General features: G+C 48.0%; 1 long non-coding RNA gene across 10 annotated transcripts in view; it reads right to left on the bottom strand.

Moving 5' to 3' along the window:
• LOC134175918 (uncharacterized) overlaps positions 1–13322 on the bottom strand; it is a 53186-nt gene that overhangs the window by 13313 nt on the left and 26551 nt on the right. The window contains exon 3 of one of the 10 annotated variants that reach the window (XR_009969189.1): positions 11815–13146. The exons of the other annotated variants lie outside the window; for them this stretch is intronic. This is a non-coding gene — a long non-coding RNA (uncharacterized LOC134175918). Of the gene's footprint in view, positions 1–11814; positions 13147–13322 lie in introns of those variants that run through there. 10 annotated transcript variants of the gene reach the window in all.

The raw sequence follows: 13322 nt of genomic DNA, 5'->3' as shown, positions 1-13322 counted from the left end.
AACATCCCAGCACTGTCTCTCACCCTCTCTCCACTCTCTGTTCATTTTTAACCCTTGCAGCTATGTGATGGCTTAGTGTGAGGTGTCCCTGCCCGTGGCAAGGCAGTTGGACCTGGATGATCTTAAGGTCTTTTCCAACCCTAATTATTCTATGATTCTATGGTTTAACACTTCCAGACTTCAGGGATGTGGTTGACGACTTGTCCAGTCCTAGCAGCACAAGTGCTATTTGTTACCAGTGTAAAGTTATCTCTTCTTTTAACTAAAAAGTTGTGTTGCAGCATAAAAGGTAAATCTGTGCCTATGTGAAAGACCCATCCCGAGGCATTCAGCACTGCCCATGCTCAGCACCAGCCGGAGTCATCCAAACACTGGCGATGTCAGTCTGTCCACAGGCTTGACAAACAGCCTGAGGAAGCTGGTTCCTTTAATAGGCTTCAGGGGTTTATTTATAGCCCCTTTGAATAAGTGCAGCTGATACTTAAGATCGGCAGATTTAATGACAGCGAGCTGGCGAAAGGCCAGGTCTGCAAATAGTGCCACTAAAAGTCTTCTCCTCCATAAAATTTGTTTAATGTAAGAAATCATATCGCGCAGGGCTTTGCCTGCCATCTTTATAATTAGCAGGAGAAATCTCCATTTCACTCCAAAGAGCAGCCAGCACTTTATGGGACTTGGCTGTCTGTTAGTAGTAGTTTCGAGATTTATCTCCACGTTTGGAGGGGCTCTTGTTCTGTGTCCCATGGGAATGGGACCACCCTGGATCTCCTAGTGCTTCCCCAGAGAAGCAGGGAACAGGAAAGAGCAGCAGGACCTGTGCCAGGTCCATGTGGTGGCTGATCATGGAGGACGATCACACGCCATATATGCCAACCCCAAGACCAAATCCTTGCCAAGGAGCCACAACCCGATGCATTGACATCCCTCAGAGATTTGACCAAAACCCCATCAAATCAACCAGAAAAGCAGCCTGGAGCAGGGCAGTTTGTGAGATATAGACATGCAAAACACATTGAAACCATCACATTTTGGTCTCGCTTTGTCAATGTTTGATAACTTTGAGATGTTTTTCTGTAAAGAAAGAGCCACATTAGATTTTGGCAACTATTCCTACTTTTTACAGACCTCTCAATCATATACAAAATCCTTGGCACCATCCAGCTTCCTCCATCAGCAGAAAAGCTGAGAAATAGGGTTTTGCTGATCTTATTTTCTGAAGGGTCCCCTTGAGATGCGTCCTCTACCTGCACACCTCGAGAGCAGATCTCGCTTTGTCCTGAGACGTCCCATGGGATTGTGAGAGAATCTGGATTATTCTGGGTGTCTTTATGGAACAGCTTTTCCTGGTGTTTGCACTGTATATATCCTCTGCACCTCCTGCCAGCTCAGCTATGCAGAGATTTCGGTCCAGCTCCCTCCTATTATAAAGATTAACCATAGGCGAACCCTGGCCAGCTCCATGATTTAGATTCCCTGTTTCTGTAATGGACCGAGCAATTGCCTGGCTGCGAGATGGGCTGATATTTATAGATACACTCTGGATCCCAGATAAAATGCTGTGTCTTTAGCTGAAGATGCGAGAGATGATTAGTGTCCTTTCCACGGGCTGTGGTTTAAAGTTGAGGTACTTCCGAAGTGCCTTAATGCCTGGCTGACCTGGGACCTACATTCAGAAGAAGCTCTAAAATTAAAAAAGGCAGAGGAAGGAAAATAATTGGGTGGATTGTGCTGAAAAAGGTGCTACCTATGGCTGTTCACTCTGTCTTTTTTTAATTTTTAAGCTTTTCCTATCATATTTTCCCTCCAGGAGGATGAAATATTGCAAGAGCCGGGTGCACGGTCCCTCCTCTTCAGATACAAGCAAGAAGTACACACACAGACATTTATTTACTGCAAGGAGGATAACTCCATCACACAGAGACACGAACGTGTCTCCTTCAATTGCCTCAGTACTCACAGGGCCTCGGAAGTCAGAGAGGGAGCTGCCAGTGCGGGGTGGGGGGGTTCAAGCACAGGGAAAATGAAGCTTGTGCCCTTACAAGACACCACACACCCTATTTCCAGGTAACAACCGGGTGTGAAAGAGGCACCTTGTTGCCCGTACATGTGTTTAGACCTGAATTTCAGGCTTTGTTAGTCTTAAGGGTCCCAGGAGGCTCCTTCGTGCTGCTTGTAGGGATTTGACCTTGGGAGAGGTTTGCAAGGTGGCTGCAGGCTGCAGCTCATGATGCCTCCTGTGATGGCAGGATCCATGTGGTACCCGCTGGGATGCTCAACCCAGCTCTGCATCAGCCGGGGTGCAGCTGTTAAATCCCCTCTGGGAGAGGTTGGTGCTGCTCAGGTGCAGCCACTTTCCGGTGGCATCCAGGAGTGATGCTCTGCTGTGCCTGATAAATGAACCCTCCCCTGACACTCGCAAGTAGGACCAGGCCGTTCTGCTTTCCACCAAAAACCTCCCTTCCAAATACACGTGAGAGGTGTTTGTACTGATGTGATCAGCAATGGGGGCTGGCAGCTGTATTTTGAGCCCCAAAAAGGTCTTTCAAGGCTTCAAAATAGAGTGTGAAAATCCTCCAAGAGACCTGACCCCTGAACAACTGATGTGCAGCAGCTTCAGCTGCCCCAGTTTCAGGACACCGACTCCTTCTCCTGCTCTCAGTAAATGCTACAAGTCCAGAGGCTTTTCCACCAGAATGTATTAATTCAAGTGAGGTCCCTGCACAGTTCTCACCCATGATGCAAAGCCAGTGATCAGGAGCTTGCTTTTCCCAGCCTGGGGTGATGCAAACCCACTGCAATCCTCTGGGTGGGAGCGGGAGCTCCCCAAAGGCCTTCAGGAGCTTTCTGGGGTGCAATGAGTGATGTTGCACCCAAGGGGGTGCAAGGAGGATGATGTCCCCTGTCCCTCCATGCTGTCCTGCAGCCAATGTGCACGCAGCAGAGATCTCATAGAACCACAGGATCCCAGACTGGTTTGTATTGGAAGCAACCTTAAGCTCATCCAGTTCCAAACCCAGCCACAGGCAGGGACCCCTTCCACTGGAGCAGCTTGCTCCAAGCCCCTGTGTCCAACCTGGCCTTGAACACTGCCAGGGATGGGGCAGCCACAGCTTCCCTGGGCACCCTGTGCCAGCGCCTCAGCACCCTCCCAGGGAAGAGCTTCTGCCTAAGAGCTCATCTCAGTCTCCCTTCTTTCAGTTTCGGTCACTCTGGTACATGCAGGGTGGTTTCAGGCACTGGGGATTGCACTGATGTATAGAAATTAATACTGTCTATTTAAGGGAGGGCAGAAGGAGCAATCTGATGGATTATTCACTGAGCCTCAACCCCAGGTGCATTGTGACAGAGCCCTGATGCAGCCCTGTCACACACACCCGAGCAGATCTGCAACACAGCTATGAGCACGGGCACTTGCAACGAGCTCTGGTCACACCACTACATGGCAGAGGAGGAGGTCTGAACCTTCATCTCCACTTTGAGCAAGCCTGAGCTGCTCACCACTGCATCCCACGTCCTGTGCAAGGTACCGATGCAGCCTGAGCCTTAGCAATAAATGGTTGCATCAAAATAGCCCATTTTCAGACCAAAAGTGATTCTGCTACAAAATCTACATTTTCAAGGGGTAAACGCACCTGATCCGAGCATGTAATGCTTTGTTAGCATCCAAATCACCAGCAGAAGAGGGCATTTCGCTCAATAAAGCAGCAAGTTTCGAAATAACCTGAATTATTCCAGCCCAAATTAATAGTTGTGAATTATTCACCCAATTCTGGTAGCATGTCCTGGTTTTGCTGAACTAAAACCAGCTGTATAATACCCTCTTAGCCTACTGGGCTTATCTCCAGAGCTCAAAGCTGTTCAACTTCCTTGTCTCTGTTTTCCTTCTCATTTATTTTCTAGATGATAAATAATAATAAAAAAAAGGCTTTTTTTTAAACCAGAATAAGACAGAATTTTCCTTTCCCAGTGCATGGTTTGCTGGGGCATGGGGGGGGCGGGGGGGAAGGCAGCAGAACCTGAAGTATTATCAAGAATGTCACTCAAATTACAATATAATTGGGGGGGGGAATATTCTGGCAGCTAATTCTGATTGCAGTGCACATTTCTGTGCCTGTGACAAATGATTTCTAAAGTTAGACTCAAGGACACCAAGCTTCCAAGAGGTCACTCCTCGATGGTGGTTATTGTATTTGCCACACCAAAAGAAGTTTCAAATTCAGAGGAGGGAAGAGGGAACACAAAAGGAAGGGATGAGCTGAGCAAAGATTGAAGTGTTTTGTTTTAAAAGGACTGATGCTGGGAGCCATAAAGTATGAAATACAGGAGGGAAAGCAGATTTGGGGCTAACCTACAATAGCACATTAGACTTTAAAGCTGTTCCAACAGACTAAGCATTTGAGAAAGAATCGGAGCCGTTTGTGATAAGTTGCTCCTCTTATCGGCAAACTGTCATCCGTCTTGAGTGAGAACATTTTGTCCACTCTACCAAAACAAGTCAGAAAAATTGGATAAAAACAAAAATATAAATCAGAGCGGTAGCTGGGAGCAGGACTGAAATGATGGCAATTCCTTGGCAGGGATCGCCGTGCAGCTAAATGTCAGATGTGGCAGGAAGAGTTATACTTTCGGCTTGAGGTCAGGAATTACGTGCCAGCGCGTGGTGGCCAGACCCTCAGTGACCATGGGACCTGTGGTGACAGCCCCAGTGGCTTACATGGGCAGTGGAGCTGTGTGTCCTGGCTACTCTCCTCCATCACTGTCCCACCAGGGGCTTTGCTCAGTGCACAGCCCAGCTCCGTGGCATGAGCATCCCATTGATTGCAGCAGGGTCCATGCTGCTGGGTCGGGCCCTCCTGCTCACAGCCAGAAGCAGAAGATCGTGGTGCCTGCAGCCTGCTGTCTCAAGGCAATCTTTGCGACTGGCTCTAAATGCTGCTGGAGCCTCCACGCCCGGCTCCCTGCAGACACTTTTCCATGGGATAAGTGGCTTGCAGATAATCACGGATTAAGTGCTTCTTAGGCTTTTGCTAAATCTAATCATTTCACTGCATTCCCAAAGCACCCCTGGAGCTACACAGTGGGTGGAGAATGAAGGTACACCCTCTCCTGGGTATGTGTATGTGTGTGGGGTCATAGGGACCAACTGCACCTGAAGTGCTGGGCTCCCCCTCTCTTCTGGGTGTACTTCAGGGAAACCCTGCTCGCATCAGAGGAAAGCATCAAGGTACAACCTGCTCCTTGGCAGTGACAGCTATGGGCAGCCCTTCCATCCATCCTCCCCTTTTCAGCCCTGCAAGGGAAGGCATTTAGCTGCACCTCCAGTTCTTAGTGCTTCATGTCCTCAGGTCAAGGGGATGAGGTGCATGTGTGCCTTTGGAGCATGGAAAAGTATCTAGGGACATGGGCACGATATCACGGCAGGACCTTGCCATTTGAGCTGGAGTCAAAGGGGGGTGTCCATAACACCACAGGGGATGGGCAGAAGCTCGGCAGCCCAGGAGGACAGACACTGCTTTGAGCCCAAGGCATGCCCCAAACTTAGATGGGCAGCAGCAGGAGGACCAGGGACCTCGATGCCCAGGGCAGCAGGGGTGGAGGGCAGCCAGGGTGCAGCCTGCCAGCCCCTTTCCCATGTGGCACTTGATGCTCCCAAGTGTTTCTCTCCTTCACGTCAACACATCTAACACTGTGTTCCCACTGCAGCAGAGAAGCTGAGATCACTGGAAGCAAGACCTGAATCAGATCCTGAAAAAATTAGCTATTTAGATGCACCATAGCTGCTGCTCTCTCAGCAGCAGTTAATCCACAAGACACCCAATTACAGTGTGGAAGCAGAGGTACAATGAGGGGAGAGCTGGAGACACCCTTTTACAAAATCACTAAATGGGAAAAGAGATGCTGGGAAGAAGTGAGGAGTGTGGTACAGCAGATCCTGAGCGATAAAGATGTGGCAATGTCAAAGGCTTGTGCGTATGTGGCAGAGAACAGCACCTTCAACGGCCAAGAAGGAAGGAGGATGTTCTCTGCCCCTAGTAACTGAGCAGTAAATGAGGGGAATCATTGAAAAACTCCCCAAAGCCTTTTGCAGGTGGGGAAAGGGAAGTTTCCACAGGGTCTCACAGCATCACTCCCTGCCCAACCTGCCCCAAGGTCACTGCACCCATCGAACACCCATGCTGCAGGAGTGAAGCATCCGCTATAGCAGGGCTGTTGGAGCTGTGTTATGGTGCTTTAATTTGGTTTTTAAAACTTCTTCTTTAAAATATTACCCATTTTGCAACAGTTTGGTGCTCAGGGCATTGCAAGCGCTTCTGTAAATGCAGGTGACTGAGCAATAGCTGAGCGTTTGCTTTCACTCAACTGGGAGCAAAACATCCTGATGCACCAAGGTTAGATTGCTGGGTACTGCAATACCTGCTACAAATGCCAACAGCAAGTGCCCATCTCAGAAAGACCAAGCAACTTGTAACAGGAGGACTGGGATAAGGGACAACAATTTGTTCCCTTTTAGAAACATCCCAACAGCAAGGACATCAAAGCTGCCCTTTGAGCAGAATCTGATGAGGGGCTGGTGCAAACTCGTCTCCTAAGAGTATCATTTAATGCACATTTTGTTGCAGAGAAGGAGTGACTCAGGCAAGGGTTAACCAAGGCTGTGCACCAATATATACTGCATTTGCAGCAGTGTGGGTGCATATCTCCCTCTCGCACATATACAGGTATTTGGTTATCTATGGCATGTGGGCTGGCGAGCAGACAGGCTCTCCTCTCACCACGGTGGGGTGTGGGATGCCTCACGAATTCTCTCCATCACTTGTCTGGAGATCCTGGCAAGCCCCTGGAAGCCTGCAGTTAATCAGAGCCGTGTTACCGAGCACCACTGCAGGCAGTGGGACTCCACTGCTGTGTTTCGGGGTGTCCTGGAGCAGCTATAGCCCACACAACCCCATTCCCCCAGCACTGCACACTAAACACCTCCTGGGCTTCATCTGCCAGGTCCTGGGTTTGCTGATGGGACTTTTCAGTCCCATTTATTGGCTTTTCTTTTTGCACTGTAATGCTCTAACATTGTGGCAGGTACAAAAGAGCTGGAAGATCAGCCAAGTCACACAGCCAGTCCCTCTCTGCCACCAGACACACGGTAGAGCTAAACTTCTGCTCTGGTTGCATTTGGTTGTGCTGTTTGCTTGCTTGCAAGGATTACAATATTCCCTGCCTGTACTGCACCACTGACAATAAATCCGAAGCAACCAGGGCCCAAGTTATTGAAGAGGTTTCCCGAATGGAATGTCAATTACCTTTCCCTTCCAGCACCACCGACATCCTCTGGCACTTACAAATCCCAGCTTTATTTTGAGAAATGCAGCCTTTTGCTCTAATTATTCAGCCTGCACTCTAAGGCGAGTGAGAGAAGTAATATTTAGTAGGTAAACTTGAAAAGGCAAGTGGTGGTTTAAATTGGTACTGCTGGGATGCCAGGCATGAAGGAATACAGTCCCTAACACAGCCAGTCAGTGTGTGTGCAACGGTTTATGTGTGAAAGTATGGAAGTAGTGGGAGCATACCATAGGGTAACGCTTGAGGTCCCGTTCTGGGTGAAATTCCCTTCAGAGGCAGCTGGGATTGCTTTTGCTGGTGGGGATCTGGTTAGAGAAAACAGTGCCATGACCTGGATGGATATTTCTCTTTCTGCCCAGCATAGTTACTACGCTTGAGCATGCTGAGAGCCCTGTGGGGCTGCTCTGATGGGTGCAACATCATCACCTCTGGAAAGGGAAGCTCCTTTGGGTCTGGAGGAGGATGCAGGAGAGGACCTGATGTGCCATCACCACAGGGACTAAGGGGTGCTGCTGTGGGAATGCAGGGATTCCCCTGGGAGGAACTGTCCTTCTCTGCCCTTGGGTGAAGTGTTCCCCTCTCAGAACTCATCACCCAGGTGCTTCGTCTCTCTCCATCCCCATCCCTTCCCCAGCTCTCTCCTCATGGGCTGCCACCCTCCTTCCACATATAGAAGCCAGTCTGTCCTTGCTCATTGCTATTCTCCACCCGTCTCCTTAGCTCTGCCTAGTTTCAAACGGGAATGCTTTGTCAAGGTGCCAGGATCCCCGGGCGGAGGTGAAGGTTGGTAGATCAATGCCATGAATGCCTCCCAGGGCATAAGCATCTCTGCAGCTCTTATGCCCAGAGAGAGGGACCAGCCCTGGGGCTTGGAGGTGCTGAGGCCCCTCCTTGCAGTGTCACTTCCAGATTTGCAGCCCAATCTCAGCTGCCAGCTTTACTCCAGGACTTGGCTTTCCCCTGGGCTCACCAGCCCAGCCATGAGCACGGTGGTACTTGGGAACCAGCAGCCCTAATTCTTGTTTAAGTTTCATTATCCTCTTTCCTATGATCTCCTCTTTGATCCTGCTTCCATCCCCCTGTGTCTGCCTTTCCCTGCAATTCCCCATGGCACCTACACATTCCCAGACAACTTGTGCACGAGCCACATCAGATTTTCATCTAAATCACCCCAAAAACAAGTTCAAAACACAAGGTCCATCACTCCTGACTTGCAACTAGACCAGAGGCAGCGGCACCAACTCAAGAAGATACAAATGCCTTTGTAAAATGCCTTTGCCAAGAACGTGCCCCATTGCTGACAAGGGCTTTCAAGGGATTTCCAGCCTGGTCCCATGGGAGAAAGAAGTGTTATCATCTTGGGACACAGTCTGGCTTTTAAGGTTTGTATTATCTGTAAGGAAAATAACCCTGTTTGTCCCAGACCTGCTTGTTCTGATAGCTCAGAAATAGGTGTCATTACCAGGTGTCATTACTCTGAAGTCACACCTAGCCAGCAATACAGCTACAGCAGATAGATGAGGAGGATAATTTGATTCCATCTTTGGAAATGTCAGACTTTATGGGTGAATAAAATACATTCCTTTTTTTCTTTTCTTCTTCCTTCATCATCCTGTTTATCAATATTGGGTGAAAACAGACTAAAAATTGCTTATAAATGGGTAGTGTCAAGAGGGAGGCGATCCCTACCCCTAGCATGTGCCCAGTGCTGCCACAGCCACCTCTGCTTAGTGTATAAGAACCATGTAAAGCAATAAAACAGGGCACAGATGAAGAAAGAGTAACCTCTGATATGTCTCAGCTATTGCTGTACAAGTAAGTCCAGCTACTGCAGATGATAATCATGGTCACGCAACATAAGATCATAGAATCATGGAATAGTTCGGGTTGGAAAGGACCTTAAGATCACCCAGTTCCAACCCCCCTGCCATGGACAGGGACACCTCACACTAAACCATGTCATCCAAAGCTCTGTCCAACCTGGCCTTGAGCACTGCCAGGGATGGAGCATTCACAACCTCCCTGGGCAACCCATTCCAGGGCCTCAGCACCCTAACAGGAAAGAATTTCCTCCTTAGATCCAATCTAAACTTCCCCTGTTTCAGTTTTAACCCGTTACCCCATGTCCTGTCACTACAGTCCCTAATGAAGAGTCCCTCTCCAGCAGCCCTATAGCCCCCCTTCAGATACTGGAAGGCTGCTATGAGGTCTCCATGCAGCCTTCTCTTCTCCAGCCTGAACAGCCCCAACTTTCTCAGCCTGTCTTCATACAGGAGGTGCTCCAGTCCTGATCATCCTCATGGCCCAAAAGCCACTGCAAATTCTTGGTTTTAAAGGGAAATCTGAAGAACCTTGTCAGGATGTGCCAAAGGCAAAGCAGAGCCCTGGGGGTGAATAAAGGGAGCTCCATGTCCTGCAGAACTGGGAGCAGATGGGGCTGGTCCAGGGAAAGGCAGGTTGCTCATGGGCTTCAGTTGCTGAGCCCAAACCAGGACAAAACCCTGACTCACAGAAAGCATGCGGCCCCTGGCAGCACAGTACTGGCAAAGGGAGAGATTTCAGGAAGGAGAATAGAATAGCAGTGAATGAACTTTTCAGATAAATTATAGCTAAAGGGGAATGAAACATTATAGTTTCAATTACTGCTGTGCCCAGCCACGCAGGTAGTAATTCAAACAAGAAACAATTGGTGGATTGTCACCCTCAAATCAGACACATACCATTTAATTCCATTTACTGAGGGTTCACTGACTGTATTTTGAATCAAATACAGCCATTAATGTGCAAAGATCTGAAAAATGCATGTGTCCCTTTTACAAATGTGACAGCGAGACACTAATTCCTGTAAAACCCTTTTCCTTCAGGTTGGGCTGTTCCTATTGTCCTTAGTTATGCAGATATCCCTTATTGAAGGTTTTATTATGTCAAGCTAGCTCTTACGAAATGCCTTGTACCTTTTTGTTGAGGGCACATGAAAAGCCTGGCCAAATCCAGGCTCATTTTCCACCATCCAAACTTAGCAAATTGATTTGGATGCAGAAAAAGTTACTTTCCTTAAAACAGTCAAATCCTTACTGTTATTGCCATATCTGGCTATTACAGCACAAATATAAATCATCAGCTATGGGAGCTAAAAGCTTTCAGACAGAATTGCTCTAACAACTGCCCCACGCGATGGGCAGTGGAAGGATGACGTGCACCAGGCTTCTTCATGGGCAATATTGCTGCCTAAGTAAAAACACATGGTATTTATGAAGTGAATATTATTGTGCTGCCCTGTTTTGGTCCAGCAGGAAAGCAATGCACGCCTATGGGCAGGGAGAGTGGGAGGAACTGTGCTTGGGATGAGAAGAGCTGGCACCCTCTCTGGGTGATGCCTCCTCCCCTGCCCAGCAGTCACGGGGTGCGTGTGACCCTGGCTGGATTTTGCATTGTTTGAACCCTGCACTGGCACTACAGAAAGCTAAATCTATGCCTTCCCTCATCCAAGAATCAGTTTCAACAGTGAAAACTCCCTGTTCAATGGGATTTGGTGGGACGGTTTTGGCACAAAGATTTTGGGGATCATCTCGAGTGCTTTTGCTTTCCTTTATAAAGTAATACCTGCACATATCCCATGGGTCTGCACTGTCACACGCTCTCCATGGAGTCATGAAGTGTGCTGCCTACTTAAAACAGAGCTTTCCACAAGCTGCACTTGCCCTTCTGATCTGGTTGAGATTGCACCAAAGGGCAGGTTGCTTAAATACAATTTCACTGGTTATTGAGTGGGTTGTCAGAATGGGATATGAAGTTTCGAAGTCTTTGCATCATTCCAGGTCACACTTCCCTACAGGAGCTCCATGTTGACTCAAGGACACTTCCAGGCAGCAGAATATCAAAGGAGCAGCAATGGACAGGCCAGTTCATCCTACACATTTTAAATGGCTTAAAAAGACCCAGAAGCCTTTTTTGCAGAGAGAGGCTGTGGCAGGGACTGAAACCAGTGCTCAGCATGTGGCTTAGACAGAGTGGTCATTAGTGACTGCTGCCATTGTCACACCAGTGGAGACGGTTAATTCAGCACAGGAGTCATTAAAAACAAGCCTCAGTAGAGAGAGGGGGGTTTGTAAATGCTAGATGACTTGGCAAAAATGAAGGAGACCCACAGCATCCTCCATTGCTCTGCTTGTAAATTCAGAACAAAACCTCCCAGCAATTTGCTGGGGATGGGATTAGGCACAAATTCTTATGTTAAAAACCCTTCAAACCAAACCTGTCCCTTCCTCACCCCACAACCAAGCTAACCTTGGTTATCCACCACGTCCCCCTTTTCCTAGAGGATGTCACTCACCACTTCCAAAGCTTTCACTGTGACATTGCTCCTGGGTTGAGAAGGGGATCCCCTTCATCAGCTCAATAGGGACACTTGGTTCCATCACACTAAGCAGCACTGTTCCCACATATCCAAGGAGGAAAGGCTCAGCCTGCACCCCCTCCTGCTCCAGCCTGAGCCCTGGGGCTTTAACTGCCTCTGAGCTTGCAATTAAAGAGCAGCATTTGCTATGCTGAGTGGGTGTCCCTCTGTTAGAGTTCCTCCTACCAGGTACTTTTAATTTATTTGTATTTCCAGCAGTGATAATTGAGTTATCAATTTCAGGCTCTTTTGGGCCAGAAGCAAGGAGATCAGAGGCCTATTTTATACACCTAATTATAGATTGTTTCCCATAGCTATAAAACCACAGAGAGACAGATCCAGGAAACGTGACGTGAGATGCTCTGGGTCCTCTTCATCTCCACTGACTTCTCCCTCTTGCTCCCTTTCACTCCAGGCTGAACATCCTCCAGACAAAACAGTTGTCAAAAGCAAGGGATACCTATTTCCCCACAGGGCAAAATCCTTCCCCACCCCAGCAGAGAGCTGCTTAAAAATCAAATTCAACTTACACTTAAACGATCTGTTTAAGCCTTTAGCACTTCATAGAGTCAGGCTGAGATTTATTCCGTTTCTGTGCAGTTTGGCTATAATCTGGCTCAAAATGATGACCCGGGGTCCTGCTGAGGAGTGAAAGCTTGAGTTTCTATCCCACTTCTTCTTTTTTTTGGGGGGGGGGTTACATTTTGTATGTCCCTGTTAGCTCCCCACTCCCCACGTCTGGCTGCAGTGCTGCAGAGCCACCCTCTATCTCACATGGGTCCGAGCTGCCTTCAGCATCCACAAACCAGTGCGAGCTGCCTGGAGCACTGCAGTGCAGAGCAAGTGCTGAAGTCCAGCAGATCCTATTTTTGTATTTACAGAAAGAGATGGGAATTGTCTGTGTGTCAGTATTATGTTCCTGTCGGTGGCACGAAGAGGCCATCCAAGACGTATGACCTAGCAAATGCACAGTAATGCACACATCACATTTGCTCTCTGAGTAAATAGATATTGTCTATAGAGTATATTACAGCTGTGCTTTCATGTTTAATTTAATGTAAGTGAACTGCCTTAATTTCCCTAAATTGTAGTAATAAACATAATGCTAACAGTGATATCGCTAATAATTTCTTTCTCGAGTGATTAATCAACAATGAACTATTTTAATTACCTGTTCTGAAATGCCAAACTCTAAATTAATTATGTGTCATTATATAAATTCATGTGTGTGTGTATATATATACACTTACACATTAATTCCAAGGCTAATTAAAATGAATAAATCACTGGATTTGGTGAATCCATAGATCTGAGGGGGGATCTGCTTTACTCCCGCTCTTCTACCCTTTTGCATTTCATCCTCAGTACAAAGAGAATCACATTGCAGTGCTTCGAGCAAGTCATTTGTGCTCCTGAATGAAAAGGAGAAAGTCACAACCTCCTTGGTCCCACACTGGAAACAGAAGTGCTGTTGCGTGGCTGGTGGGCTGGCACGGGGACTGCATCTAGAGATGCTGCAAGGCACAGAGCTGACAGCATTGGGGTATTCAGCAGCGGCAGCATCCCCAGGAGCGCCAAGACAAGGCTG

This window comes from Pezoporus occidentalis, unplaced genomic scaffold (genome assembly GCF_034315485.1).
Source record: "Pezoporus occidentalis ecotype Australia unplaced genomic scaffold, CSIRO_AGI_Poc_V1 ctg70, whole genome shotgun sequence".
NCBI classification, from domain to species: domain Eukaryota; kingdom Metazoa; phylum Chordata; class Aves; order Psittaciformes; family Psittacidae; genus Pezoporus; species Pezoporus occidentalis.
The sequence above is the reverse complement of the archived record's forward strand: the minus strand, read 5'-3'. Positions and strand labels throughout refer to the sequence as shown.